The 25,000-nt window shown below is 42.8% G+C and overlaps 1 long non-coding RNA gene across 2 annotated transcripts in view; it reads left to right on the top strand.

Moving 5' to 3' along the window:
- Positions 1-25,000, top strand: part of LOC139760603 (uncharacterized) — a 122,415-nt gene that overhangs the window by 55,494 nt on the left and 41,921 nt on the right. The window contains exons 1-2 of one of the 2 annotated variants that reach the window (XR_011715370.1): positions 1,637-1,742; positions 2,239-2,424. This is a non-coding gene — a long non-coding RNA (uncharacterized lncRNA). Of the gene's footprint in view, positions 1-1,636; positions 1,743-2,238; positions 2,425-25,000 lie in introns of those variants that run through there. The other variant, XR_011715371.1, reaches the window with a different exon arrangement.

Here is a 25,000-nt window from a genome sequence, read left to right as displayed (position 1 = left end):
AAAGTTATACCTTCGATCACCCCTTAAGATAAACTTCCCTCATTTACCTTACATTCTAAATGGTTCTTTTAGCATCAGAGATACAGATGCGATGTCAATTCACTCTATTGTCATTCTAATCTACGTATCTACGAACGGTTTTCATTACGAGGGTCTGTCCTCTAGCTACGAATTATCATCATTCCTCATTTTCTCATTCGTTCTTTTCCTTTCTCGCCTCCAATGAGAATTCTCTTGAGTCGACATCAGTTATGGATCACTCCAGTCATTTTTGTCGAGTCCAATCACGAATCACAAGAAGCTGATCTGCTTTGTTTCATATGTTCTCCTTTGCTCAAAAGCTCGTGTTCTGATTGTCGTCTGCACCACTCCTCATCGGCCATGCCTGTGTGTGACACACTCCAGGGCGATCATCTGTGACTGTTACCTCCGTCTCATCATTCCACATGTTTCTCTCGACTAATTCGGAGAACACCTTATGATCCTGACCGTCCTGGAATCACATAATACTCTCAACCTTTATCGTATCAAGAAAAAAAGAGAAAGGTAAAGATAATGTAATAAGTTTTATCTTTCTTCTCTGCGATCATTTCATTGTTGATTGTCTCCAAAGGGCTTACATTCTCCCACTGCTCTCTAGACATTCCAAAGCCATGTATCCTATATAGTAAATCATTCCAGGAATACAGTATATCACTCCAGTAGGACAGCACACACACACACACGGTACACTAAACACACACACACGGTACACTAAACACACCACTAACACTACTCTAAGAAAAGTCAAATTCTATGCTTCATAAAACTTTTTTTCACACCCAGACCAACAGCAGTACATCTTTCTGGCTCTACAACCACATTGTTTTACTATACATGTTCCTCATCTGAACGATTATGCTTCCCCTATTCCCACTTTGGCTAGAGCATTCTAAAAAGAGTCGAAGCTGGACCCTGGTTTACAAGAAATTTCAGGTATTCATGTTTCCTTTGAGGTTATCCCATCAGGTCCTCTGGGTACTCCCATGGCAAATATTTATCATTACAAGCTTCTGTCTTTACGTACATCAACGCCTCCTCAAACACTCTGGAAAGCGCTAACATACACCTCATCTCTGAAAAGTGAGTCTCTCCCTCCTTTAAAACCGGCCCCTCAGTTCCATCCACCTTGAGCAATAACCTCTCTCTCTTTTATGTTCTTCATTCGGCTTCAAGTCTACCCTTCCGTCTGCCTTTCTACTTCACCCTCAGTAGACTGATGATAATCCTACACCCACACGAACACAAATGCTTTCCTCTCTTTTATATTTTCGACACTGGTTTTATAAGAGTCTTACCTGCGAAATATCATCTCATCATCTTCATATCTCTTGCCAGTGGAATACCATTACTAACAACTATTTTCCTATCAACGATTTAACTGAGTATAAGTACCCACGTAAGGAAAGATAAGACCAGAATAACTGAAAAGTTTATCTTTAATGACTTCTATCATGAAACAATCAAAGGTTGCGAGTATTTTCGGACTTATCAAGTCTTGATTTGGATTAACTATCCATGAACTCAAAATCAAATATTTTATTTTTTGTCTGGCCTCCACGGACATTAACCTACTCCATTTACGTTTTCCCCCAACAGTTCCCATTTTCTGTGATACCAGCGGGTTCTGCCGGAATAAGCGACCAAGGTCGCCAGGCGTAAACAAACGGTCAGTAGTTTGGAAGCAACTGATGGAGGAGGAAGTAGGTGTAACATGCGTGTTGGAATTTGTGATCTCGTATTTCAATTCTACTCTGTTTCTAGTTCATGTACTTGTCATTTGGTCTTATATACCATTCCTCTTGAAATATAATTAGTCTTTCTAGTGTGTTTAACAGGTTAATAGATCAGTCATGAGTGAAGCAAATACCCGAGTGTTTTCGAGATAAAGGTGATTAATGGCTTTCCTACACTAACCCTATGTTGCATTACTGTGAACATGGGTAAGATAAACCTTCGAAATATGCTTTGATATTACTTAATATATAATTTTATCGTATCATTTGAAATCCTCGTTTACGAAGCAACGAATGTAGTCAGGGATTGATGCTTCGTAGTGTTTCATTTACATATGATTCAATGCTTCGAGTAGTGATCAGGGAACACGACACCTAAAATCCTGCTTTAGATAACACCATAATTTTCATTCTGTAACTACACACAAGCTATCAAATTACCAAACGATCGTTTCTTTTGCAGCAGTACGGGACCAACGTCACCATACTTGTGTGTGTGTGTGCGCCTCACACCTGGTTCAAGGATTCACGACAACTGTTTCGATTTGGCTGAGCTCCTCTCCTCTAGCAGACAACACTACCTCCCCAACAAGATCCAAACAGTCACACCAGGCCAGAAATTGTCCATGAGACTACTGCTTCGAAGCAGGTAATAACATATTCTTTCGTGTGGTTTTTTTTTTTTTGTTTCTCATTGCATTATGACACTGTCATTGTTGGTGTGATATGTGTGTGTGTGTGTGGTTGTGGTTTACCGCCTGTTTATGTATGCTTGTGCGTGTGTTTTTGTTTACGTTTTGTTCGCCTGTGTTACGTTGAGTTTTTGCATGTGTGTGTTTGCGTGTGTGTGTGTGTGTTTTCAGAGTGTGTTTGAGAAAGTTGCTTTTACGTCAGCTCGTGCATATGTGTTTGTTTATGCTAGAGCGTTTGTACATTAATGTGTTTTGCGTGTTTGTACTTTTGTGAGTTTTTTCGTTGTGTGTGCCTGTGTTTCTTAGGTTTAGGCATGATAGTTTGTCCTCGTTTACCTAATGAATAAAAGAAATAAATGAGGGACAGGTTTATTGAAGTCAACAAGACATTCGGCTGAGAATACACCACAGATGAATTACATAATTGGGGGGAATAAGGGTCGTAACGGTAACAAGTTTATTATAACTAGATTATTAATCACAATAGAGCTGAGGATCAAGGTAGGGCTGGATATATATATATATATATATATATATATATATATATATATATATATATATATATATATATATATACGATTTGGCTAAACAATTAAAGTAAGTTTTGCAGAGCTAATTTTGTGGCTTATACATTATACATTTTAGTGGTGATTCGTTGAGCATTACGTGATGTAAAGGTATATTACTAGTTGAATTAAGGGAGTACTGTGTTGACATACATTATTTAATGGTAACATTAAATGATGAATGTTTTCACGTTAGTTGCGTTGCAGTGTGTGTGTGTGTGTGTGTGTGTGTGTGTGTGTGTGCGTGTATGTGTGTGTGTGTGAGTGTGTATGTGTGTGTTTCTGTGTGTGTACTTGTTTTTCTCGTGTGTGTGTGTGTGTGTGTGTGTGTGTGTGTGTGTGTGTGTGTGTGTTACCGGACTCCATCTGGTTGTAGTTATCCCACGAGTTGAAAAGTCATCTTCGGAAAGGCTGTATCCAAGGCAATGGACGAAAAAAAAAAAAAAAGATGAACTCGCTACACAGAAGGCCATCATTTCCCTGCTCCTGATTGGAGCGCAGCCTCGAAGCTGCAGGAGCCTTGGAAAACAGATCCTAGGGAAAGGAAAAAAACGTAATACCTCTTGTTTATCTTTGTGGTAACTTGTGTACAGAAAAAAAGTTTCAGTCTCAATCTGTAAGAGGTATTTATCATGTTATATAACAGAGTATGTGTTTAAGTCATGTAATTCGGGTAATTAGTGTTGATATAAGCCTCAGTTTGATTGATTACACATATTGATGAATTTCTTAATGCTTCGTAATCCTCCCTTGATTATCCCATGATAGGATATTAGCTTAATAGTAGAGACAAGATAAGATTTAATCAAGTTAGATCCTGAATTTTTAAAAGAAAATGATTCATTTTCTTCTGTCAGATAAAAACCCTACTTTTAAATTTTCTTTTTTTTCATAAAACTAATTTGTTATCTTCCTTTTTTACATTTTTTCTCATGTGCTAAATTGTTCACCTTTATGGTCATCTGTTCGTAGGGTGATATTCTATCATGGTATATGAAGGGTTTTGTTGATAAAGGTTGTTTGTCAGGTAAGTAGTTATGTCATTAAGATGGTCATTAAAGAGGCTAATGAATTTTATGATTAGTTTCGACCAGTTTTATATTGTATCATCTTCCATGTTAATGGGTTATATTTCAACTGGCAAATTTTTCTTAAGCCGAGTTCTTTTTTTTATTTATTTGGATAACTGTTATCTTATTTCTTTTGCCATTTTTAGTGTCCAAATTTTGATGTTATGTATCATGCTGAATAAGGAATTTATGGTGTTAAAACTGTATTTTGGCGGATTAGTTATAATGTTCAACATTTTTTTTAGGGATGGAGGCAATTATGTATATTATCATATTCCATAATCTTCGATAGATGTCCTATTAGGGGAACAGGTTAGAAATAACATATCAGAAATGTTTAATATCAAATATGTTTAATATCAAAAATGTTTAATGTTGCAACTAGGATTTTTTCTATATATTTTTTTTTTTATAGACTATAGCAACATATGTTTTGTTTTGCTCTTTTGTCAATTATTTCGACGATGACTATCATTTCAAATCTCATCGTAGGTATTTCTTGGTGTCATGATGAATAAGGATTATTAAAGTCTTTTTCTTATCTTCGTGTGATATAGTTACGTTAACCAGAGACTAGGAGGAGTGCCTTCTCTCACAGCGGCAGATATGACAGGGGCAAACCATGTCCTGGACATGGCCCATCTTTTGGAGGTGGAGGGAGCAAATAACAGAGTTAGAGGGGGAAAAAAAAAAAACGGGAGAAGTTAGTCAGGGGTTCCCAAGGTGTTTGTAATAGTCTAAGGAAAGGTTATAGGAAGGTGGGAAAGATGATGAAGGAAGGAAGGAGGGAAAGATGATGATGGAAGGAGGGAAAGAAGATGATGATGGAAGGAGGGAAAGAAGATGATGATGGAAGGTGGGAAAGATGATGGAAGGAGGGAAAGATGATGATGGAAGGAGGGAAAGATGATGATGATGGAAGGAGGGAAAGATGATGATAGAAGGAGGGAAAGATGATGAAGGAAGGAGAAGAACGCCTTTGCTTAGCCATTCGAAGGAAAGAATGACCCGTCAAAACGATCAATCCTCACATATGTAAAGACTTCTTAACCTGTCTCTTGCCCTTTTCTGGGGTCTGTCTGATGAGGCTACAGGTTCATAATATTGGAGATGATAAAAGTTTTTTTTCATCATCATTTTCCAATTTTGGGAAAAGATGAAAATTGTACTACACACCAAAAAAAAAAAAAATTCTTTGTAGTATTTTCATATTTTTTTTTGTTTTTCGTCCTCTTCGTTTCAGATGGTTTATATTAATCAATTTAAAGTTTCAGAATAGATGGTTCACTTACGATGATCATGAAATCCCTCTGATCTGGGAGGCTTGTATATCCAGTGATCACTCGTGTTACTCAATCCTCTGAGTAATTACGTATGTTAATGAATTTCTTAATTACTGGCGACCTGTCTGTCCATCTGTGGGTTTCATTTTATAAGATTGTGGATGAATACTGAATGACGTAAGTCCTTCACTAATGCATTTTCCCAATTTCGACATAGGCAGTTATTAAAGCACCAAACAACTTAATTTTAGAATACCATTTTTTTTTTTTATTTTTTATAATTTCGGGTTTTATTCAAATTCTGTGTCCGGGTGCTATTATTCATCATGGTAAATAAGGATCTGTGGTTCTAAAAGTTTTGTTTTCCGGGTAATTAATCGTGGGTTGAAACCTTGGAATAGTGACATATGTTAATTTTCCCTAATTACTGGCATGCTGTCATTTCTGCTCCTGCGTTTGCCTGGATGTTTTATTCATATCAAAGGTAAAAAATAAAGAAAAATGGTTCTTGTTATTTTCGTATTTCATACTTTCTTAATAGGTGTTACCGGGCTCCGCCTGCACGAGGTGTCAATGTGAGTGAGGGGGGGGGAGGGTCACTTTTGACGAGGTTATTATATCACTCGGAGAAGAATCTTGTTAAAGAACTACTCATTCAAAAATGAGTCTACATTTCCCTGCTACTGGAAGTAGCGCAGCCTTGGACTACAAAATGTTTAAGACGAAGGTCCTGGGTAACACCAGATCTCTATTGTAGATATTGGTCCTGGGGTGAAATATGGAGAAGGTTCAAAGCTTTCTTCATAAGTGCTAATAATGATCATACTGCTTATGTATCTCAGGTCGCAACGTTACACTGTGGCTAATTAGTCATGTTATTAGATCTTGGAGTAGCCTAATTACACTCGTTGATGCGTATCCTATCGCTAATCACCGTCTGTGTTTCCTGAGCTGAGGTGTATAGGATATTTTGCTCTTATTGGTATTTGAAAGTTATATCCCAGTACCGAAGGCTAAAGATTTTATAGCCCGAAAAAATAAGTAAACTGTTAGTAGTATCAGGTTTTCTATGGAATTTATTATAAGATAAATGTTTTATGCATGATCTTATAACAGATGCTGCTCAACCCTCTCTGCTCTGGCAGGTAAAAAGGGTCGAACGAAGATCCAAACGTTCTTATGTTTCGGCAAATTGTTTGTGTTTGTAGACCTTTGATGGATCAGATCTCTTGCTAGGGTTCGACATGTCCTTCTTAGTTACCTATTGTTTTTTTAATAGGAAATGAACGTGATCCCATTGATCACCAATACATAGTTAACGCGTTTATACTTGGGAGGCAAAATGAATAATACTGATATTGGACTAAGAATGATCTTACTTAGACGTCGAATGAGGAAGTAGATTAAGGCGGTTCGTGATAGTAGTTTTAAGTTCGTGGTAGACTAAGTTTTTAACACCATTCTCCTCTGTGGTGAGTAGCGCAGGCTGTACGCTTCGGTGAGGCGGAGGTACTGAATATGAGGCGGTGTATGTGTGTGTGTGTGTGTGTGTGTGTGTGTGTGTGTTTTCCCATCGCAACGATGTTAAACCGTTTTCTTGTCCTTTAAATTGTCGCTGTTTGAATACCAGATTACTCCCCCTCTTTTTTTTTTTTTTTTTGCGGACGTTGTATACGCTTGTAAACAAAGATTCATTCAAAAATACATCGAGTGTATGTAAACAAAGGTATTGGGGGGAGTGGGCGGGCGTACAAACCGGAAACCGCAATCGGAAAACCGTTTAAAAAAAATAAAAAAAAAAAAGTTACACGAATCGTCGCGTTCGGTCCCATAAATATATCAGTTTTCGGAGAGTGTAAATTCCCCTCCTACCATCCCGTTTTCTTCTCCCCCTCCAACCGCAAAAGTGATGGATGATGTCAAGAAATATTCACTTCCACTCCGTGAAAGGTGTCGTCGGGGAGTCAGTGGGATATGAAATCGAAATATTGCATAAAGTCAATATTGCAGGCGCTCAGACCTGCCCCTGGGTACGTATCAAGGAAGACGAATAAAAATAATGTCGATTTTTTTTCCTTTTCGAGCAGATGGTCTTACAAGAGGGGGAGATGTAAGGTTTTTATATATATATTCTATTTTGTGTAGTCTTTTACTTAAAAGATACTGGGAATTGGATTGAGAATGTGTTCGGGTGATTTGAGAGGCTGTGTGATCTAACTAATAGACTTAGATTTGATTAAAGACTAAGTGGTAGATCATTTTGCATGCGTAGAATAGCCAGCCTAAGTAAAACACTCGTCAGATGACAGTCATGGTAATTGATTCAAAAAGAGGATCGAAAAACGTTGCAGAAGAATTCGATTTGCGATGGAAAGTCATATCCATGTCGCCTTACGTGAAATAATATGATCAATATATGTGACTTGTGAGTCTGGTAGACTCCATAGAGCCTTCCATTAGTGGCAGCGTCTGTAGACTTCATTGCAGGATGGTCAAGTAAGGCTGTGGGAACGAGGTTTGCCACACGCGCTACACCAGTGGTGTGAACAAGCACAACACAAGTGGCTCCTCAGGCAATGCCTGTTCAAAAAAATTGTTGTTATTAGAAACCAGTAGATCTTATCATATTGACGCTGTGAACTTACATCATTGCTGTTACTGTTACTTAAGCCGTATTGATCCGAAGTGAGAAAGAGAGGTAGTAGCAAGAACTAAAAGGCTCTTCCTGATTGGTCGAAAGAGCGAACTGGGCCGAAAATCCCATGGATGTGACGTGGACAGATGTGCCGAAAGCGTGCATCACACGGGATAAGAATCCAGTTGAGTAAAAAGCTTCGGGCCTGGTCGGCTGCAGGTTGGCTGGCAGTAGGAGGTGAAGGGTCAAGCTGGAGGTCGATGTAGGTTGATTGGTGGTAGGAGCAGAGGGTCAAGCGGATGGCGGCTGCAGGTTGACGACTGGTGGGGACTTGAGAGTCAAGGGGGAGGTCGGAGCAGGTTGATTGGTGAGGGTAGTTGAGCATCATAAGGGTGGTTGGGTCCTGGACTGGCTAATTCAGGATGAGTAGTTGTGGAAGTTGAGGATCTGAAGGAGGAGGAGGAGGTGGGGGAGGAGGAGGAGGAGGAGAATGTCCTTAAGGGCAGATCGTTGCAAGTTGACTGGTGTGGGTAGGTGTGAAGTCAGGTCGGGAGGGAGGGAGGGAAGGAATGGTGGTCTGGTCGACTAGGTTTCATACCGCTGTCCCCAAGTTTCGAACCGTCATGCTCAGGTTGCGTACTAACATGCTTGAGGGCATTATCAAGTGTGTTATTCATTGCAGATCACCATTTCTGGTTTTTCATTGTCCGTATACCGCGTAAAAGAGTTCTAAGACGATCGGTGGTCATAATGTATTACGTGGTTGGAAAATGAAATGGAGATTCATTAAGAGAAAAAACAAAGACTCGAAGCTTCACATGTTGTTGTATTGGCTCGTTTCAGTGAGTCGGATCTTCGACTCTAAGTTCTATTAGAGACTTGGCGGTTTGATTGGTGTTTCATGGCTTCATTTCAGTGAGTTGTAGTGTCGATAATGAATTCTATCAGTGAAAATATTCTGAAGATTCGCATAGAGTTTCATGAGTTCATCTCACTGAGTCGGAGCTTCAGTGCTAAGCTACTTCACCGCAAATGATTCCCGCTGTCACATGGTGTTTCATGGGTTTCATTTCGCCGAGTCAAAGCCTCTGCATTGAGTTCTGTTTACCAAGGTCTGTGGTACACTGAAGCATCAAAATGATACAGTACTGATTCCTCTGGCGTGAAGAACTTCCAGTACGTCAAACGGCCTTTGATAAACATACTGATATAAGAACATAATTATAACATAGCATAACAAAATTTATAATAATAAGACTCGAACAAAATAACTTCCTGGATCATTGACGTTTTCAAAAAAAAAAAAACTAGATGATCCTTCTCTCCTTACCGCAGACTACGGTATCGAAACCAGAGTCAGCAGATGGATCACCGATCGTCATTTATTACCTACGTCAGTGGTATGACCTCTGTCACATATGTCTCTCAACCTGTCCGATCTTCGTATTTAGAGCGTTACGTATTCTGTGACATAACTCGGGATGATTAAAAAGTCACCATGCGCCGTGTTGTTTAGAGTTATAACAAAGCTTCAACAAAGGAAGCTTAGCGTTTTGACCGCGTGTTTTCTTGCGTTAGGAAGTTTACGACAACGGTGACCCCCTCCACCACCCACACACACACACACGTATAAACCAGATACCCCATTTACGTTCCTTTTATTACCGTCTCGGTGACTGCATGCACGTCCCAGACGTCATGAATCAGCCCAGGTCCTGTATAACCTGACTTCGTGATCTGGTCGTATCAGATGCCAAGTTATCGATTGCGAATTCGTCGAAAATTTGCGGTAGGAAATGACAGACAGACCCCCAAAAACCTCCCACGGAAGGGCTTCACGGAAACTTATGTAGCGTTTAAAACGAGGGGGGGAAGGGGAGAGGGTGCCTTGTACTAGGAACGTGTGTGTGTGTGTGTGTGTGTGTGTGTGTGTGTGTGTGAGTGGGTGTGTGGAGAGAGAGAGAGAGAGAGAGAGAGAGAGAGAGAGAGAGAGAGAGCGGGAGGGAATAACCAGGCTGGCCCGCGTTGGATGTATGTCCAGCTCACGTCCAATATTACAGAGTGAGAGTCACAATAGGTTTGTGGACCACGCAGCGCTCCTCTACTTCCTCCATCCCTTTATCAATTCTTTTCATTTCCTTTCTTCCTTTTCCCCCCCACCCTCCTTCGTTTCTTGCTTTGATCTTTCTCTTCTTCTTCCGTTTATCTTCGTTTTATGCCTCTTTTTTCCCCAGCGTTATCTCCTTCCTTCTCACATTGTGGTCTTCACTAGCGTTTCGTTTTTCTTCAGTTTCCCTCATTTTCTACATCCATTGTGACCTTCATATATGACTAGGATCTGGCTGGCTTGGTTATGAACTGTTGATAAATGATCTTTATTCATACGTGATTAAAGCAAGTGCCACAGTGCAAGGCTTTGGTTCACCTCCAGACGCGTGTGAGAAAGTGTTAAGTGTGTGTGTGTGTGTGTGTGTGTGTGTGTGTGTGTGTGTGTGTGTGTGTGTGTGTGTGTGTGTGCATGAGTGGGAATTCCATCCCGTCTGAAATAATTCCCAAGAATTAGAGAAACGTCTTCAAAACATTCGTCTGACGAAGAGACGAACATTAAGGAAACTTCTCTTCACCCTTACGTTGGTGGGTCTCGGTATTCACGCGACTCCTGCCACACACGCCATTACACTGGTTAGGACCATGAGAGAGAGAGAGAGAGAGAGAGAGGCGTGTTTGTCGTCGGGATCTGATAGGCCAATTACCGAAGCCATCAGGTGCGGCAATCAGAGGCCAAAGGGAAATTTAGGAATAGCTTCATGTGCGGTTGGGTCTTGGCTCTTAATTCAAATGAGAACGGCTCACAAGAAGAAGACCTCTTGATTATAGAGTTCCTGCTGCCATGGCTCAATATATATATAGACTCATATTTTGGCTCAGATGAGAAGCTCATACAGAGCCACGTGTGTGCTCTTCCACAAAGATCGATTAAAAAGGGTTACAGGTTTACTCATTACTTGCGACCTAATCTTTCTGCAGAATTGACTTTAAACCCTTGTGGTTTTCTACCTCTGTCTCTCTTCTTGGATCAAGTCATCATCTTTATAGGTATGAACTAACTTGAACGGGGAATAACATTGTTCAAGGATGTTGTTGTTTTGACGGTCACACAAACTCTCGTTTCAAATACGATTTCAGTTGTACTTGTGTTCATTTGTCTTAAATAATTCTCGTAAGTAGGGGGGCACATCTTCTTTAAAACCACAATACTTGAATATCCCCCGGAGGTTAACTTTGATTTATTTACCTCTCAACGTTTACACTTTAAAGGCGCACATATGTAGCAGTCATTTCTCACACAACAGACACAGCCAGACTCCTCTCTTTTTTTTCCACTCTCTCTCTCTCTCTCTCTCTCTCTCTCTCTCTCTCTCTCTCTCTCTCTCTCTCTCTCTCTCTCTCTCTCTCTCTCTCCATTACTCTTCTCTCGCACTCTTCTCTCTTAATATCCTCCAGACTGATGGCACCACACAACCCTCTCGTCTTTCCTACAAAATGACCATGATGGGACCAGAAGTCACGCACATCCTCCTTTTTCCATCCAGGCTAATCACTACCGCACACAAAGGCGAACAAACACAAGCACACAAGCGCAATCACACGCAAGGTTGAACCCTATTTCTCTTCCCTTCATCAATATTCCCTTCTTTATTTCGTTATTCCACCTCCTCCTCCTCCTCCTCATGTCGTCCTTCTCGCCCTCACAGAAGGAAAGGCACTTTTCCTATTCATTTTTCCCCTTGTATTCTACTGTGTTGCTTTGATGGCTCCAGACCGGAGTCCGTAATTGGAACCGAGACTTACCTGTGTTGGCTTATGATAGTCATCAAAGTTCAGCCATATGACAGTGTATATAGACGTTTATATATATAGATTTATATATAACTAACCCATGGCCAATATCTATGAACGTGACCTGGTGTTGCACAGGATCTCTTTCAAAAGGCTCCTGCAGTCCAAGGTTGCGCAGCTTCCAGTAGCAGGGAAATGTAGACTCCTTTAGGTGTAACCTCTAGCAGACAGAGCTCGGTAACAGACACACACACACACACACACACACACACACACACACACACACACACACACACATATATATATATATATATATATATATATATATATATATATATATATATATATATATATATATATTATTAGTTGGAGATATGCTTATTCAGGCAACAAGTGATTCGCAAATTATAATGCCATCCTACTGACCCAGAAAAGTTTTGAAGCACGCGAAAGAAAAGTTGAGGCACTCTGTTATCAATGCAAAGAAAGCTTAGCAAACCTACCAGACACACACGAGGCAGACAATGGAACAGAATCTTTATCCATCCGAACCCCGCAGGACAACCGCGTCTCCGGGAAGAGAGAGAGAGAGAGAGAGAGAGAGAGAGAGAGAGAGAGAGAGAGAGAGAGAGAGAGAGAGGTCTTTTGATATTTTACATAGTGTTCCGATAACACTGATGATCCCAGAGTGTTGCTCAAATGTTTAATTTATCGTAATGTTTGAAAATAGCTTTGACAAATGGTGTGTCCATAGTGTTTATGCCTGTGTGATGCCTGTGTGTGTGTGTGTGTGTGTGTGTATTTGCTTGTGAGCGTGTTTGCGTCTGTACGCGTTAATGAATTGTAGTTATGACACTAAAGATTATAATGACAATAATGAAAGTAATACTAATATTAATAATGATAATATGACAGGAGTATTTAACCATAGCCAAAGCCTGCATATAAACAAAGTAAATGCATACAGCAATAAATAATAGATTTACGAAAAGAGGACTATAAACAGACAGTCTTTCACCAGACACAACAACACGTGAAGGTTGCTTAACATCTCACCAGTTACTGTTGCTCTTCCACAATCATTGATGGGGCGCAGCTGTTCAAGTAGCCCTCTTGACGAGCTGGAAGACGAGGCTTGATACGATTGCCATGCCGAACTGCAACTAGGGAACGAGGGATCTCAGACAGCTGGGTTGACGGTGGTAGGAGTGGTCCAGATGATGGTTGGAGAGAGATGTCGGGAGGCCCATTGTATGGGTGTTAAGAGGAAGGACCGAGGTTGATCTTGCATGCCTCTTTTGGGATCATTTTCTCGTAGCTACTGTTGTGTGGTGGGCAGGAAGGAAGACCAGGGGAGGGAGGAGGAAGACATCGGTGAGGTCGGGAAGAGTAAAAGAGGCGTGTAGGTGCTCTCGAGTTAAGGCGAAGGGTGTCCAAAGTGTCTCAAGCCTACAGAGAATGTAGAAACGGTGGATGAGGAGGAGTTGATGAAGGGTGTAAGTGTTATCCTTCCAGCTTAGCGTGTCGTCCAGTGTTTTGCGTTAGCGTGCGTGTTTGTGGGCATGAGACACATACACACACACACACACACACACACACACAGCGTCGGGTGTGAGAGGTTTTGGGTATTCATGATGACTAGGATTGGTTCCCATGGTATTATGTCTGTGGACGGGAGGGAACCTTATGCATGGGGCCTCCGTCGCCTGAGCCCGACACCCGAGCCGCTGTCAGAGTCATTTTTTTTTGATGAACTGCCATTATCTGTTATCAGCCCGGTTCGCGGGGCCAGGGGAGAGAGAGAGAGAGGGCGGGCGGGGGAGGAGGATGAGAAGGGAGATACTTCCTTAAAACGGGCACCGACTGTCACGGAGTCGGTCGGTCCTATTGAAAGTGGACGGCGATGTAAAAATAACGTCGATTTAAGTCATGCCGTCTCCCTATATAATCCCCCAAAAAAAGGCTCATGGCGTTATGTTTTCTGTACCACACAACAACATCTCACAGGAAAATGCTATAATATCCTACGGGGAAAAGAAAAAAAAAGACCTAAATAAACACACGGAGTCGGTAAACCCACAAATACCCGAGATTCAAGCGTTGTGAATGTATCGCTCCGCTGGTAAAGCCAATGGAGGCCACAAATAGGTAATTTTGAGATTACTGCTCCGGCTGTCGATGCCGTTTCGATAATGTGTGGGACAGGAGAGTACGGCGGACGGAGGTTACCCCAGTGTGTGTGAGTGTGCGTGTGTGTGTGGGTGTGTGGGTGTGTGTGTGTGTGTGGAAAGCTGAGTGGATTTTCTTTGGGGGGGAGGAAGTGTAGGTGGAGGGAATGCTGTTGTAGTGATGGGTTTTTGGTTTCAGAATATATTTACAGTGATGAAGGAGGATAGAGAATATGGTCCAAGTCTCTTTATTATGTTTTGGTAAAGAGCGAATGGTTGGAGAAACAGGTGCCTACATGGCTTTGAAACTAACGTTAAGAAGAAAGAAAATTAAGTAAATTTACAGATTTTTCGCTGTTTTTTCCATTATGCATTCGTTTTGCGGTACTTAAAGAGATTTTTCGCTGTTTTTTCCATTATGCATTCGTTTTGCGGTACTTAAAGAGCGAAAAACATTATGTAACTAACTTAAAAGAGTTAAAATAGGGAGTCAGTGAAAGACGATAAGTGGTAGAGTGATAGAAATATATACACAAGGATAAGTGAAGATAATTATATAGTAAATTTTAACAGGAACAAAATAGCGTAGTCGATGTTGGAACATTATTTTAACCCATTTCCATTCATAGGGTAAATTATATTTTGGTATGGATGAAAATGCTTCGTGTTCTCATTTATCTAAGTTGGTCTGGGTTCAGTGTTGGGCGTGGCCTGTCTGGTGAGTGACCTGGTATATTTACACATGAAACACGTAACATGACATATTTACACACACACACACACACACACACACACACACATACACACATGCACACACACACACACACACACACACACACACACACACACACACACACATGCACATGCACAAGAACAACTCTATATGCACATAAAAATTGGCATGGAAATATTCAGGCCGAACACACACACACACACACACACACACACACACACACACACACACACACACACACATGTACCTTAGGAAAAACCAACGTATATTTGCAGCGACATGAAAATACATGTGTGTCGCCGAGGCCAGGGTACTGGGTGTGGTTGCATGACGAAGCGTGAAGCGTGGGCTTGTTTACCGGGGACGTGTGTGGCATCCTTTGACCAACTCACCGTTCCTGGACGGCCAAAAAGAGTTCTCGTCAGGAGAGGAGGGGAAGGGCACCACTAATCCCTCTTTGTGCCTGCTACAGGAAACACCTTGTTATGACGCGTAAGGTTTTCCTCCCCCGAAGTCGTCGTCCTCCAAAAATGAGTCGTGGATCGATCAATATTTGTTGTCTTTGAGGTTTATAAGTTTATGATATCGAGACGACCCACGACTGTGAGGGTATACGACCCTTGAATACGAGGATACGACCTTCGGTTGGATGACCTGGTCTTTTGAAGGGGATAATCCTACCGACCTCTGGATATTTGTGGTCTGAAGGGGATGGTCTGACGTTTGTGGTCTGAAGGGGACTGAGCGAACGTTCGTGTCTGAAGGGGGACTGAACGAACGTTTGCGTCTGAAGGGGATTGAACGAACGTCCGTGTCTGAAGGTGATTGTCCGTCCGCTGAACGTTTGGTTGGCAACCTTGGACAAAGTTGATTAACGTTTTCTTGGGGTTTGTTGTTGTTCTTCAGGTAATGTGATAAAAAGAGACTCTCTCAGCTGAAGTTTTATTTTGCAGAGTGGCTGAGACTTAACTCAATTTTGCTGGTTGTCTTACTGTGTCTATTTGTCTGTCTTTCAGTCTGTCTGTCTGTCTCAGATAAGCCACCTCTCACATGTCACGTATCGCTGTGTTCTTACAACCCAAAAGAAAAAATACGCTTGCTCACTCTTGCACGCTCCCACACTCTATATCGCTACTTTACTCTTTAATTTTCCCGTTTCCTCCCAATCTTCTTCGACGTTCTCCTGGTTCCTCCTGCCTTCGGTCTCTTCCCTTTGTCTCCTCCTGCCTCCCGTCTCCTCTCTCTAGGTCTTCCCGTACGCCAGTATTCCCTTTCATGTCACAGAAATGCATTAGTCGCCATCCTTTTCCGTTCTCAGAGCCTCGTCTGTGCATTTCTCAGCCGTCTCTCGCCTTCACCCCAGACCTTTGCTCTAACACCTTTCGCACCTCTCTTACTCGCATCGACTCATATCACTTCCCAGTGTGAGGGAATTCATCTTCCTCCAGTCACTTTATCATTCCGTATCTAGTTTTCACTCTCACGCGTGGCCTGGGCCTCACCGTGCTTTTCAGCGAGTTCCACTTTACCTACCAAGTCATATTTGTAAGTTCCATGTATTCTTCAAGAGCACCAACACTTATCTATTCACACTTTGACTTCCTGACATTATATTTTTCAGTCTTCATTGTACGCGTTTTAAAAATGTTTAAACTTCTATACCCAGTCCAATCTCTTGTTAAGAAGTTCCATCTTATCCTCTTTCCCTTACCCTCATACACCACTGTATTTCGAGTGCTGGCTTTTTTTACATCATGTTTCTCTTCATTTCCACTTCAAAGTTCACGTCTTCTACCACAGGCATCGACGCAGGATCCTTCACATACAGCTCGCTGGGTTTCCACTTCCTTCATCCATTTTCCAGTCTCATCTTAGCTTACTCACTGCCTTCCGAGATCTTCCCAACATTTGTTATCTTGTAAGGGCAGTAAATTATCACAGGGACACAGCACAACACACACACACACACACACACACACACACACACACACACACACACACACACACACACACATAAAATTGTTTCTCCCTCAGCCTTCGATTACTTACTCCTAACTCCTTTACATCCTAATCCCGTCCTACTTTCCTCCATAAAATCCTTCGGCAATTTCAGCCAATTCCTCCTCCTCCTTCACCCCTCCCCTCACATGTCCACATGCATACATGTATAGCCCTTCTTCTGCCATCTGTCATATAGTCTTGCTATTTTCACAGATGTTTTTCCAACACTTTCCTCAACCTTTCTGCTTTAGACATATACCTGATCCACATGACCCCCTCTCTCTCCCTCGTCTCTGTTTGCTTAACGATTCGGCTTCAAGATCGCTGAACAAAGTCAAATTGATTTTCACCTACGTTGGGATCTGTCAGAGTGAGACCCTACGTTACTTTTCTGCAGTTCCTCATTCGTGTCGCGTTAGTGTCCACAGGAGTGTGTTTATTGTTAGTTTCGGAGCCAACAATTTGTGTCTTGTCGCACCGAAACGAATTCTCACCTTCATTCTGCACCAGCCCGACAATTAAATGGCCTCTCCCGAAACAAAAATAAACCTAAGGGAACCACCTAACCTAACAAAACAAGTGGTCGACCGATCCCCGACCACCGACCCCGACCACCGACCCCCGACCCCGACACCTCCCAACCCTTGCCTAACGTCATATTGCTTGGGTAGACCACCAGTCGTTTCTATTTGTGTTATCCTCTCCCAGGACGAGAGAGAGGTAATAAACACGCTCGTACTAGGTAGAAACAAAGTCCCCCTTCTCCCTCTCTCCCACCCTCCCTCTCCTCACTCCCTACCTTCCTGCCCTTCCTCCCTCCTCCCACATGAAATGACAACAGGGTTTGCATGTAGCAGGGGAGAGAGGAACCCCCGGTCCAGAACACCCTTGTTTTTAGCGCTCCAACGATGGCTGCAGAGGGGAGGAGGAGGAGGAGTGTGTGTGGGGAGGGGGGGATCCTCTCTCTCTCTCTCTCTCTCTCTCTCTCTCTCTCTCTCTCTCTCTCTCTCTCTCTCTCTCTCCACCCACCCCCTTTCCACCTTTGTGTCAGACCCTCGACAAAGGTGAGACCTCTGAACTTTTCCCCCCCTTTTTTGGATTCTAGAGAACGTCTGCCCACCTACCAATCACCACCATGGATCTTGTACCTCTTTAGATTTGGTCCTCTCCATTGGTCATTTTCATCTCCCATCATCTGTCATCGTCCCTTTCAATTGGATTTAAAAAAAAAAAGAGAACAAATATTTTGATGTCGATGTGTGCTGGAATCTGTTATCCATCTCCTTAAAGAATCCAGATAAATGTAATTTTTTTCTTCCTCCCTTAAACACTTCTGCTTTGGAGGATGATATTAAAGGAGATCATTCCACTGTGTTATTGCTCCCAGTTTAAGGCATTGCCGTGGTGTAGGAGAGAGAGAGAGAGAGAGAGAGAGAGAGAGAGAGAGAGAGAGAGAGAGAGAGAGATGAGAGACTTTTGTATTTTTTTTCTTTTTCTTTTTGGTATCTGTTTTGGTATCTATTTCTCTTGAAACTTTTGTAAACCCCGTGAGTCGCACCGATGCGTTGGCTTGGAGAGAGACGAAGCAGAACCATTAGGGAAGCTAATACCCCCTTCATGACTCTCTCTCTCTCTCTCTCTCTCTCTCTCTCTCTCTTTTTGGGGGATGTGGGACCTCGTCTGATCTTCAGGGCGCACTGTTGGCATATAATTGGTCGTCAGCAAGTTACAGCACTGGTATCACTGCTCACCATCACAGCACAGGGTTGGTACCACAGCTCACCATCAGAACACAGGGTTGGTACCACAGCTCACCATCAGAACACAGGGTTGGTACCACAGCTCACCATCAGAACACAGGGTTGGTACCACAGCTCACCATTAGAACACAGGGTTGGTACCACAGCTCACCATCAGAACACAGGGTTGGTACCACAGCTCACCATCACAACACAGCAACGCTCACCATTGCCACACCATATTGGAACCACTGCTTTGAGCTATCTTGGTGAGGTGGTAGCCAGCATCACCAAGTGATGATGAGGAAGACTAGCAACACCACGTCACTAAAACTGACGATGTGACCCCAAATCACCAAGACACAGTGTTACCAGCACCACTAAATAACAGTGTAGCCAACATCGTCATAGACCAGCATCACCAAGACACAGTGTGACCAACACCACTAAATAACAGTGTAGCCAACATCGTTACAGGCCAGCATCACCAAGACACAATGTTACCACCGCCACATAACACTCAGTATAGCCAACGCCACCGCCAGGACACAATATTACCAGCACCACACACACACACACACAAAAAAAACCATCATTGCAGCCAGCCAGCACCATCAAAATCCTCGACCTCCCTAGCTAGCGTCATCCCCCCAACACACAATGTTACCAGCACCATCCAACAATAACTCCAGTATAGCCAGAAGCGGCAGTGGTCACCAGGCTAGAGGGGGCTGGTGGTGCGTAAGTGTGTGTGTGTGTGTGTGTGTGTGTGTGTGTGTGTGTGTGTGGGTTGGATCGCTCACCACTCCGCCTTTAATGCAGACACGGCCCAAAAGACAAAGATGCAAGGGCCGGAATCTCTGCAATATTGCTCCAGACAGCGACCATCTGTTGCTACATGACATTACGCCATTAAAGTCCACTCTGGCCTGTCGGAGCCGGTGCTCTAAGGCTCAGAGTCATCTGCCTCCCCGACCTATAAGGAATTATATAGCAATTTGAGCCTCAAGGCCTCGTGATTTAGGGGCGAAAGTCGGCTCCACGTGTCGGTTATACATGAGAAGGCCCACGGAAGAAAAAAAAATCGTAACGTGGAACATGTGTGTTTCGCCTATATGACCAAAAATGGCCTTCAAATGTTTGCAACGGCTGGACAAGGGGGGCGAGCTCCCTCCTCCTCCTCCAGCACACCCCATCCCCCTTCTCTCTCTCTCTCCCCATCTCCCTCCCCTTCCCTCCCACTCCTCCTCCCTCTCTCTCTCTCTCCCCACGCGTCGGGGCGCCGCCCCCCCCCACCTTTTCCTCCATCACCGCTCCCTTCCTTGTACACCCGCCTAGTATACGTTTCATGGGCTTTGGAGTGGAGTTAACAGGTCTATAATGGACAGACTGTGTATACACATAGGGTAAGGAAGGAAACTGGTGGATGTGGGTTTTTTTTTTTCTATTTCTTCCCTCTCCCCGACGTTGCAGATTTTGGGGGGGAAGGCTGACAAGAGGTGAACGTCTGGTATCGAACGGGATTAAAACAAGAAAAATATTAGGGGGTTGGGGGGGAGTGAGTGTACAGCACAGGTGGGGTATAATGGGTTCCCCAGGCGGCATATATTGAATGAAATTGTGTGGTGGTACGAAGCGAAGCGGGTGGAGGAGAGAGAGAGAGAGAGAGAGAGAGAGAGAGAGAGAGAGAGAGAGAGAGAGAGAGAGAGAGAGAGATAAAAGACATGGTGATACAAACATTTCTCTTAGTAGTGATAGTTTTTTTTTCGTGGAATTTCACCGTGTCTGGACTAACACACACACACACACACACACACACACACACACACACACACACAGAGAGAGAGAGAGAGAGAGAGAGAGAGAGAGAGAGAGAGAGAGAGAGAGAGAGAGAGAGAGAGAGAGAGACGTATATATAGCCAGCCAGCCAACCAGACAGACAGACAGTCAGACGGAAACGCGAAAAAATTTAGTTATACAACCCTGGAAGCGACAATTTACCCTCACCTTTGAAAATGAATTTTCATCTCCCTTCCAGGCGTCTCTCGGTACTCCCTGCTTGGAGTGGAAATGAGGGTGCTTTCCAGACCTTTCCCCTCCCTCCCTCCCTCTCTTTCTCTCATAGCCCCCTGCGCCTCTGTGGAAACGCCTCGTTCCATAAACTGGCCGAGAACAATGAGTGATAAAAGATTTAACACACCTTCTTAATTTACGTCGGCGTGGGAGAGAGAGAGAGAGAGAGAGAGAGAGAGAGAGAGAGAGAGAGAGAGAGAGAGAGAGAGAGAGAGAGAGAGCCATGGAATTTGAATTACTGCTCGGCAGGCCTAGAGGAACCACTCCGGCTCTCTCTCTCTCTCTCTCTCTCTCTCTCTCTCTCTCTCTCTCTCTCTCTCTCTTAATCCATCCATCTTAGCAACAAAACAACGGGCATTTAGCGCCTTAGTCACAACGGCGCTGAAGGTAGAGATGGAGGAGTTACTTTAACGAGAGATCACACAGTTGTGGACCTTATGTAGCTACAGGGGTTCCTGTGGAACGTGATCAGCGTTGCAAAAAAATGATTTGTTCTATGGAATCTGAGTAGAACATCATTACGGAACGTGTGCAGAACATCATGATGGTGTAGGTGATTATTAATCTTTTGAACATAGCACGACATATGATACGTGAATCATATGGGACAGGTATAGATGACATAGGATCTGATATTCATATATTTATTCATGAGACGACAATGATTCGTGAGCTTATGGGATGCTAGAGGTCTGTACATGACAACAATATTCATTGATCGTAGATTTTACCCTAGGTATTCCTAGTCATTATTTTCATCCTTGTGGTCGAGTTCCAACCTTTTATGAAAAGACAGTTTGCCGTTGAGTATAATTGGCAGTCAGGAGTTACCGGTTAGGCGAGCCAGAGAACCATCAATACCTCAAAGAACTCGCTCAAGACTTGGTTAAGAAGGAGAAAAGGTTTTATTGCATGGAAAGCACATCCAGGAGACTGCAGGAAAACCTACGATATTCAGTAATTTACGGCAGGTCGGTTCGTCTATATTTCTCTGTTGTTTAAGGTATTAGTGAGATTGTAAAGGGGAAAATCAAACGAGTCTTTGAGCGTGACGCAACGACCCTTGAGCACGACGGTACGATCCTTGAGCACGACGTTACGACCCTTGAGCATGATGGTACAACCGTTGAGCACGACGGTACGACCCTTGTGCACGACGGTACGACCCTTGAGCACGACGGTACGACCCTTGAGCACGACGGTACGACCCTTGAGCATGACGGTACGACCCTTGTGCACGAGGATACGACCCTTGGGTTATGATGGACTGGTCACTGATCCAAACCAATAAGATTAGGTCAAAACAGCTTCCTATTTGGAGCGGTCACGGTTGTAACTTTTCATTTCAAGAATCTGTCATATTTATGACAACAGTAGGTAGGCATTACAACAGTCACAGGACCCCGTATGGCAGTGGAGTATCCGACAGAAGGAATCCATCGGGCGAAAATGACTCGTAGTTATACTTCTGGGTTAATGATATGGGATCTGAGATCACGTTGATGCGTAAGGGCAGACCTCATTCATTTTCTTTTACCCTGGGGTCTGCTAAACCAGGGGTTCTCCCTGACGGTATAAGAAACTTAAAATATAACCTGGGCTCCGAAAACGGATTATCGTTGCGTATCATTTCACTCTACAACACTGCAACAACCAGATAGAGTTCACGTCACGAGCAGTGAGTGGTTGAGATTATGCAATTCTATGATGTCATCAGTGAATCTTAATACTATCCAAGGTTTATCATGCGTTGAATACACATTTCGAAAATGCACGATAGCATAGGCTGTTAGAGGTACCTTTGATAACCACATTACATTGTATTACTTTGATCATTCACAATGCATCGTACATACATACACAACAGTTGTGGATTCAGTTTACTAGTACTGTATAACACGGAGCTTTCTCCAGAATGCATTTGAACGACCCAAAACCTCTCAGACAGTATGATGGAATACGGACGTTAGACACCAGGGTTGCAAGTTGGGGTGACGGGTTTGGGTAATGTGATGAAAGCTGTGTCCATAGTCCACTGAGGCAAAGAATGGGAATATTGACTTGCATTTAAAAAAAAAAAAAAAAAGGCTGATCGTAAAAACGTTTTTGAATAGCGGACGAAGGAAAGACACACGCACATTGCCGGCAGTTAAAGGCAGACCGACTCAAAAGATGAAGAGGAAGATGTTTTAAGGAGGGTTAGGGAGAGTAAAGCATTTCCACTCGTCTTGAAGGCAAAGGCAGGTAAGGGAACGCGGAGCTAGGTAGATGAGGGTGGCTGAGTATGTAGAGGCAGGAAAGATGATGTGAAAAATCATAGCTCAAACCATCTGGAAAGGATCAGGTCACCCGGAATGAGCTAGGGGAAGGAGTGCCTCGAGACGAACATTGAGAAATTGGAGAAACAAAGCATTGTGTATAAATCAATTGCATACGTGGAGTAAAACGTCTGAGGGGAAAAAGAAAACAGTGAATTTTTTAAAGTCAAGAACAATATACATTATTGCTTTTGGTTTATGTAACGCAACTTTTTCTCTAAAGAAATAATGGTCTAGTGTTTGACGGGAGACACTTGGCCTGTGCTTGCTGGTCATGTCATCCAACTTACGGAACGGGATGTTATACGACGGAGGAAATGACGGTAAAACCAGCAGTAGAGAGTATGTCAAAAGCCCTTGTCTAATCGGGATAGATGATGTGGTTTATTTGGACTTTCCCTCATGAGTGAGTTGCTCTGGGCTATGAAACACGTAATCACATTCATTATCTTTTGAGACATGTTTTTGAATGCTATGATACCGGGTTATTCATTTGTCTTGTTTACCAATGAGCTGTCATTTTTCATTATTATTTGTCTTTGGATTTCTATGCTTTCGCGCTTTTCTATGTCTTCATGTCTGTTTTTCTATGTCTTCATGTCTGTCCTTCTCTGTCTCTCTCTCTGTCTGCGTGATATCTGGCTGTGTCTCTATGTCTGTCTTCTGTCTGTCTATTCTGTTGGTTGTGTCTGTCTCTGTCTGTTTACGAACAAGTTTCTGGAATAGATAAATTATGTTCGGTTGTTTTAAATGATTTCAAAATTCATTCGAAAAGCAATTATTGTAAAGCCGTCTGTTCTTCATCATGGAGGTGCAATAAGAAGAAATTGTTCGTGAATATAAATTTATTCATGATAGTGTATGTGTATTATTCAACATGAATCATATTATAATCATTTACATACAACAAAAACCTAAAGATTCAACTCGAAAACAAATTTTTCAGACCTGCAGACAAACCTCATAATTAGCAAAAATTTTATCGACAAATATTCCTGGACCAATAATTGGGGGAAAAAGTTAATTAAAGTAGGGATGTGTATCACATAAGAGAAAATTAATTACCTAATTACGGCAAAGATGAAGTTAATATTTCACAGTTAAAGTTGGCCACTACGTTGATGCATTCTGACTCGTCATTTATAACAGAAGTCCAAATTTGGAGGCTAGATAAAAAGATGTATTTTTTTTGTGGTTATCTATTCATTGTAATGTCTGCCAAACAATTCTCGAAGTTCGTTTGAAATCGCCTTGAGCCGGCGACGCGACCCTTGAGCACGACGGTACGACGATCACTGAGCATTGCGAGACGAGCCTTGAACACGACGGTACGATCATTCAGTACGACGGTACAACCCGTGAGAACGACAGTACGATAGTCGGGTATGATGACGCAAACTTTTCCCTGACCTTCAAAGGTTAGGTCAAAAGTCACGTCATTATGCCCAGTGGTCGTACCGTCTCACTCCACAGTCGTACCGTCATACTCAGGGGGTCGTACCGTCATATTCAGGGGTCGTACCGTCATATTCAGGGGTCGTATCGTCATACTCAGGGATCGTACTGGCATACTCAAGGGTCGCACCGTCATACTCAAGGATCGTACCGTCATACTCAATGGTCGTACCGTCATAGTCAAGGTTCGTGCTGAAGAGTAGAACACACTGTTCCGATAACATACACCCCACAGTTGACATCACGTCATTAACGTGAGCATTTTGTGGTTACCAAAACTTCGAAATTCCCCCTACAGAGAGAGAGAGAGAGAGAGAGAGAGAGAGAGAGAGAGAGAGAGAGAGAGAGGGGGGGGGGAGTGGTGTTAGGAAATGCATTGGCCATGTACAGAACAGAACTCATTCATACGACACTCCGTTTAAAACCTTTGGTTAAAAGTTTTCATGACGTACTGGCCACACACTGTAACAAATACATGAAACTTATCCCACTGCATATATACACATGTACATAATTCATACTTGCTGCCTTTATTCATTCCCGTCGCCACCCCGCCACACATGAACTGACAACCCCCTCCCTCCGCATGTGCGCGAGGTAGCGCTAGGAAAAGACACTAAAGGCCACATTCGTTCACACTGTGGGCGTTTTA

The sequence above is a fragment of the Panulirus ornatus genome, chromosome 37, assembly GCF_036320965.1.
Source record: "Panulirus ornatus isolate Po-2019 chromosome 37, ASM3632096v1, whole genome shotgun sequence".
NCBI lineage: Eukaryota > Metazoa > Arthropoda > Malacostraca > Decapoda > Palinuridae > Panulirus > Panulirus ornatus.
This window is presented reverse-complemented; position numbering and strand designations above follow the sequence as displayed.